Source organism: Coregonus clupeaformis, chromosome 21 (assembly GCF_020615455.1).
Source record: "Coregonus clupeaformis isolate EN_2021a chromosome 21, ASM2061545v1, whole genome shotgun sequence".
Classification (NCBI taxonomy): Eukaryota; Metazoa; Chordata; class Actinopteri; order Salmoniformes; family Salmonidae; genus Coregonus; species Coregonus clupeaformis.
The window spans coordinates 34,108,446-34,115,123 of record NC_059212.1 but is presented as its reverse complement, the minus strand read 5'-3'; positions in this window follow the sequence as shown (position 1 = coordinate 34,115,123).

Sequence of the window (6,678 nt, the reverse complement as noted above, 5' to 3'; positions counted from 1 at the left end):
CAAACGGGAAAAGGAAGGGATTTTTTTTCTAATCAATTATATCACGGCAACAGTAGTTATCAGTGTTGTAATCTAGACGTCTGATCTGCCACAGTGCCACTAAATGTCCAATCAGGCTAAAGTCGTGCTTCAAATGCCCCCCCCCCCTTTTGGGGCGATTTCAGTCAGGTTGAAAATCGCCCAGAAGTCTGTCATAGACTCCCATGTAAAATCTATTTTTTTCAAATATCAGAGCTTTCAATACAATCTCTATGGGTTTCTGAGGGCTTGCACTTACGCGCTTCGTCATACGTAACATAACCATGAACGTAACTAAGAAAAGAGCGGGTAGCAGCGTGAGCGTCAATCAATTCACTACTACTATCAAAATGGCTAGGCTTCAGTGCAACTCGATTGTGTCTTTGAAAGAAGTTCCTTTTTGTCGGCGAACAAATGAAGATAAATTGGCAACGAAACAATTAGGACCTCCCAGACCAAATTTAATAATTCAACAGGTTTCTACTAAAGGGGGGAAGTCCTACACCCGAGGATTTTCCAAAAATTGGTACGAACGAAAAACCTGGCTAGCAGGCTGCGATGTAGCTAATGCAGTCTTCTGCTACCCCCTGCTTACTCTTTCACCCTGAAGGCGGCACGGCAGACAGCACCGCTTGGACAGCGACTGGTGTGTAACGGACATGCACCATCTTTCAGGAAAGATTAAGAAACATGAGCTGTCAAAGACCCACATGGATAGCTGTTTGAGATTGTCTGCTTTGGGGAGAGTGAACATTCCCACTCAACTGGATGAGGGATACAGGCTAGCTGTCCGCCGCCACAACGATGAGGTTAGTGTTGATAATCACAAGTTTACTGGAGAACTGAAACTGACAAGGCTGACAAGATAGGACCCTTTTGTCCATTGTTATTGGATAGGAACAGAACTTATAACCAGCTCCTGACCTAAATAGATCTTAGCACAACATTTTACTCAACATATCATATTCCATATTCACTATAACAAATATATTTACTACGACATTAGCAAGAACCGCCACATCCTCAGCCGGCTAATCCAGTGTGTGAAGTTTTGCGGAGTGTTTGAGTTAGCTTTGCGAGGCAAAGATGAAACTGAGGGCTCCACCAACCCTGGTAAGCCAACACTTTTGAGATCAGTCAATAAATGCTTCTGGTATTGACTTATATGCTGCCCCTGTCTTCATGTTGTTGCTGGACATATCTTTTTTAAAATGTGTGTAGGTCACCTAAATCATCAGAAAAATTGCCCCCCCTGAGAATTTTTTCAGGAGCCGCCACTGTGCATGACACAAGTAATTTTTCCAACAATTGTTTACAGAAAGATTATTTCACTTATAATTCACTGTATCACAATTCCAGTGGGTCAGAAGTTTACATACACTAAATAGACTGTGCCTTTAAACAGCTTGGAAAATTCCAGAAAATGATGTCACGGCTTTAGAAGCTTCTGATAGGCTAATTGACATAATTTGAGTCAATTGGAGGTGTACCTGTGGAAGTATGTCAAGGCCTACCTTCAAACACAGTGCCTCTTTGCTTGACATCATGGGAAAATCAAAAGAAATCAGCCAAGAAAAATTGTAGACCTCCACAAGTCTGGTTCATCCTTCGGAGCAATTTCCAAACGCCTGAAGTTACCACGTTCATCTGTACAAACAATAGTACGCATGTATAAACACCCTGGGACCACGCAGCCGTCATACCGCTCAGGAAGGAGACGCGTGAAGTGCAAATCAATCCCAGAACAACAGCAAAGGACCTTGTGAAGATGCTGGAGGAATCAGGTACAAAAGTATCTATATCCACAGTAAAACAAGTCCTATGTTGACATAACCCGAAAGGCCGCTCATCAAGGAAGAAGCCACTGCTCCAAAACCGCCATAAAAAAGCCATACTACGGTTTGCAACTGCACATAGGGACAAAGATTGTACTTTTTGGAGAAATGTCCTCTGAAACTAGAACTGTTTGGCAATAATGACCATCGTTATGTTTGGAGAAAAAGGGGGGTCGCTTGCAAGCCGAAGAACACCATCCCAACCGTGAAGCACGGGGGTGACAGCATCATGCTGTGGCGGTGCTTTGTTGCAGGAGGGCTGGTGCACTTCACAAAATAGATGGCATCATGAGGAGGGAAAATTATGTGGATATATTGAAGCCGTATCACAAGCCATCAGTCGGGAAGTTAAAGCTTGGTCGCAAATGGGTCTTCCAAATGGACAATGTCCCCAAGCATACTTCCAAAGTTGTGGCAAAATGGCTTAAGGACAACAAAGTCAAGGTATGGGAGTGGCCTTCACAAAGCCCTGACCTCAATCCTATAGAAAATGTGTGGGCAGAACTGAAAAAGCATGTGCGAGCAAGGAGGCCTACAAACCTGACTCAGTTACACCAGCTCTGTCAGGAGGAATGGGCCAAAATTCACCCAACTTATTGTGGGAAGCTTGTGGAAGGCTACCTGAAACATTTGACCTAAGTTAAACAATTTAAAGGCAATGCTACTAAATACTAATTGAATGTATGTAAACTTCTGACCCACTGGGAATGTGATGAAAGAAATAAAAGCTGAAATAAATCATTCTCTCCACTATTATTCTGACATTTCACATTCTTAAAATAAAGTGGTGATCCTAACTGACCTAAGACAGCGGGGCTTCTCCATCTGTCGGAGGCCTGCATCCTGGGAAGCGTGGGAGTGGGTGGATTTCCTCGTCCTTCTCGCCAGCTGTGATATTGGGCACCTCCATGGTAAGAAATGTGACCGTTCCTGGTGCAAAAACAATGTCCTATCCCGGAGCTCGAGTTAATTACATTACTATGCTGCTCCCGAATGTACTACGTCAGGTCATGGAAATCGATTATATCGTAGTCCATGTGGGTTTTAATGACATTATGAAGGGCAGCTCTGAACAGTTGAAACTAGATTTTAAAGAGCTGATTTACTCTCTGCTAGACACTAACAAAAAACCCATCATATCTGGCCCTGTGCCCTCTCTGAATCGTGGCATTGAACGCTTTAGCAGGATTCTTGCTCTTCACAACTGGCTACAGTGATTATTGCAGCTCAATGGGTGTAACTGTTGTTGACAATTTTGATACCTTTTGGAAACAAAACATGTTTTATAAGGAGGATGGGATCCACCCAAATCATTTGGGTTCCTGGATCCTTTCACAGCATTATAAGGCTGTGTTGAGACAATGACTTAGCAATGACCCAAGACCAGCTCAGCTAATCCCTACCACAAGTAAGCATCCCAGAAGAAAAGTGCTCAAAATAGCCCACGTTAACATATGTAGCTTAAGAAACAAGGTTCATGAAATCAATAATTTGCTAGTAATAGATGATATTCGTATTCTGACTATCTCTGAAACTAACTTAGATAATACCTTTGATGATACAGTTGTAGCAAAACAAGGTTATAACATTTACAGAAAATATAGAAATGCCAATGGTGGAGGTGTAGCTGTTTATATTGAGAACCACGTTCCTGTGAAGATTAGAGAGGATCTCATGTTAAATACTGTTGAAGTAATTTGGCTACAGGTTCATCTGCCTCACCTAAAGCCAATTCTGGTGGGAAGCTGCTATAGACAGTCAGTATCTGGATAACATGTGTGAAATGCTTGATAATGTATGTGATATCAATAGAGAGGTATACTTTCTGGGTGATTTAAATATTGACTGGCTTTCATCAGGCTGCCCACTCAAGAGAAAGCTTCAAACTGTAACCAGTGCCTGCAACCTGGTTCAGGTTCTCAGTCAACCTACCAGGGTAGTTACAAACAGTACAGGAATTAAATCATCAACATGTATTGATCATATCCTTACTAATGCTGCAGAGATTTGTTTCAAAGCAGTATCCAAATCCATTGAATGTAGTGATCACAATATAGTAGCCATATCTAGGAAAACCAAAGTTCCAAAGGCTGGGCCTAATATTGTGTATAAGAGGTCATACCAGACGTTTTGTAGTGATTCCTATGTTCTTGATATAAATAATATATGTTGGTCTGTGGTGTGTAATGAGGAGCAAACAGACACTGCACTTGACACATTTATGAAATTGCTTATTCCAGTTACTAATAAGCATGCACCCATTAAGAAAATTACTGTAAAAACTGTTAAATCCCTGTGGATTGATGAGGAATTGAAAATTGTATGGTTGAGAGGGATGAGGCAAAAGGAATGGCAAATACATCTGTCTGCACAACCGATTGGCAATCGTATTGCAAATTGAGAAACTGAACTGAATAAAAAGAAAGAAACAACACTATGAAACAAGGATAAATTACATAAAGAATGATAGTAAAACGCTTTGGAGCACCTTAAATGAAATTTTGGCAATCATTCATCACAAAACCAACTGATATTGCCAACTACTTTAATACTTTTTTCATTGGCAAGATTAGCAAACGTAGGCATGACATTCCAGCAACAATTGCTGACACTACACATCCAAGTATATCTGACCAAATTATGAAAGACAAGCATTATAATTTTGAATTCTGTAAAGTCAGTGTGGAAGAGGTGAAAATATTATTGTTGTCTATTAACAATGACAAGCCACCAGGGTCTGACAACTTGGATGGAAAATTACTGACGATAATAGAGGACGATATTGCCACTCCTATTTGCCATATTTTCAATTTAAGCCTACTAGAATGTGTGTGCCCCAAGGCTTGGAGGGCAGCAAAAGTCATTCCGCTACCTAAGAATAGTAAAGCCCCCTTTACTGGCTCAAATAGCTGACCAATTACATTTACATTTACATTTTAGTCATTTAGCAGACGCTCTTATCCAGAGCGACTTACAGTTAGTGAGTGCATACAACCCTTAGTAAACTACTGGAAAAAATTGTGTTTGACCAGATACAATGCTATTTTACAGTAAACAAATTGACAACAAACTTTCAGCATGCTTATAGAGAAGGACATTCAAGAAGCACAGCACTTATACAAATTACTGATGATTGGCTGAGAGAAATTGATGATAAAAAGATTGTGGGGGCTGTTTTGTTAGACTTCAGTGCGGCTTTTGACATTATCGATCATAGTCTGCTGCTGGAAAAACATATGTGTTATGGCTTTACACCCCCTGCTATAATGTGGATAAAGAGTTACTTGTCTAACAGAACACATAGGGTGTTCTTTAATGGAAGCCTCTCAAACTTAATCCAGGTAGAATCAGGAATTCCACAGGGCAGCTGTCTAGGGCCCTTACTTTTTTCCATCTTTACTAACGACATGCCACTGCCTTTGAGTAAAGCCAGTGTGTCTCTGTATGCAGATGACTCAACACTATACACGTCAGCTACTACAGCAACTGAAATAACTGCAACACTTAACAAAGAGTTGCAGTTAGTTTCGGAATGGGTGGCAAGGAATAAATTAGTCCTAAATATTTCCAAAACTAAAGGCATTGTATTTGGGTCAAATAATTCACTAAACCCTAAACCTCAACTACATCTCGTAATGAATAATGTGGAAATTGAGCAAGTTGAGGTGACTAAACTGCTTGGAGTAACCCTGGATTGTAAACTGTCATGGTCAAAGCATATTGATAACAACACTATCAACAAGGCAGGTCCTACAGGCCCTAGTTTTGTCGCACCTAGACTACTGTTCAGTAGTGTGGTCAGGTGCCACAAAGAGGGACTTGGGAAAATTGCAGTTGGCTCAGAACAGGGCAGCACGGCTGGCCCTTAAAAGTACACGGAGAGCTAACATTAATGACATGCATGTCAGTCTCTCCTGGCTTAGAGTAGAATAGAGATTGACTTCATCACTGCTTTTTTTTGTAAGAGGTGTTGACAAGCTGAATGTACCGAGCTGTCTGTTTGGAATACTGGCACACAGCACGGACACCCATGCATACCCCACAAGACATGCTATCGATGAGTGTCCGAACTGTGTGCCAACTGCTTGAAGTTACTCAAATCTGTCTTATTGTGAGGTCAATAACATAATTGTCAAGAAACATATTGTTCTTAATCAAATCTATTATAGTAGTAGCAAGCTATTAAAGTTGACCATTAGGTCCTCCTTCTCATCTTTGCGCTCTTCTTCTCAAACTGAACAGAACCTAGGCTATAGGCTAGTCCACACGCAAGATAGTGGCCTAATCAAAAATATGAGGCCTAATCAAAAAATAGGCCTAATCAAAAAATATTTTCAGAAGAAACCTGAAACACTCCTCCTGAACTGCCACCATAGCCCTACACAGTACAGCCATTGATTAAGCAGCACACCAAAACGTTTTTTATCAGCAAGAGCAGAGCAGGCCGGGGCTCAGGGTTGGAATATCCATTGCAGTGTGTAATGCAGCCTAGTTTTATTTACATCATCCCAGCAGCTATCTTAGAAATATAACTTTGCTCTATGATTTTCTGAGCATGCACTTCGTAGCCTATAGCCTATAGGCTATGGATCATTTGATTGAGACCACACTAAATAGCGTATAGGCGCAATTTATATTGCGCGCCCAGTGGAGAATCAGAGATGAGGGGCGGCATCGGGCGCACATCAATTTATAGCCAAATAAGCAACTAATTCTGAAACACTGAGAAATATAGACATGTCATCAATTACAAATTACATTACTTTCCCCTGGACTAGATTTAAAAATACTAAACCCTCCCCTTGACTGAAATTGAAAAAGCATG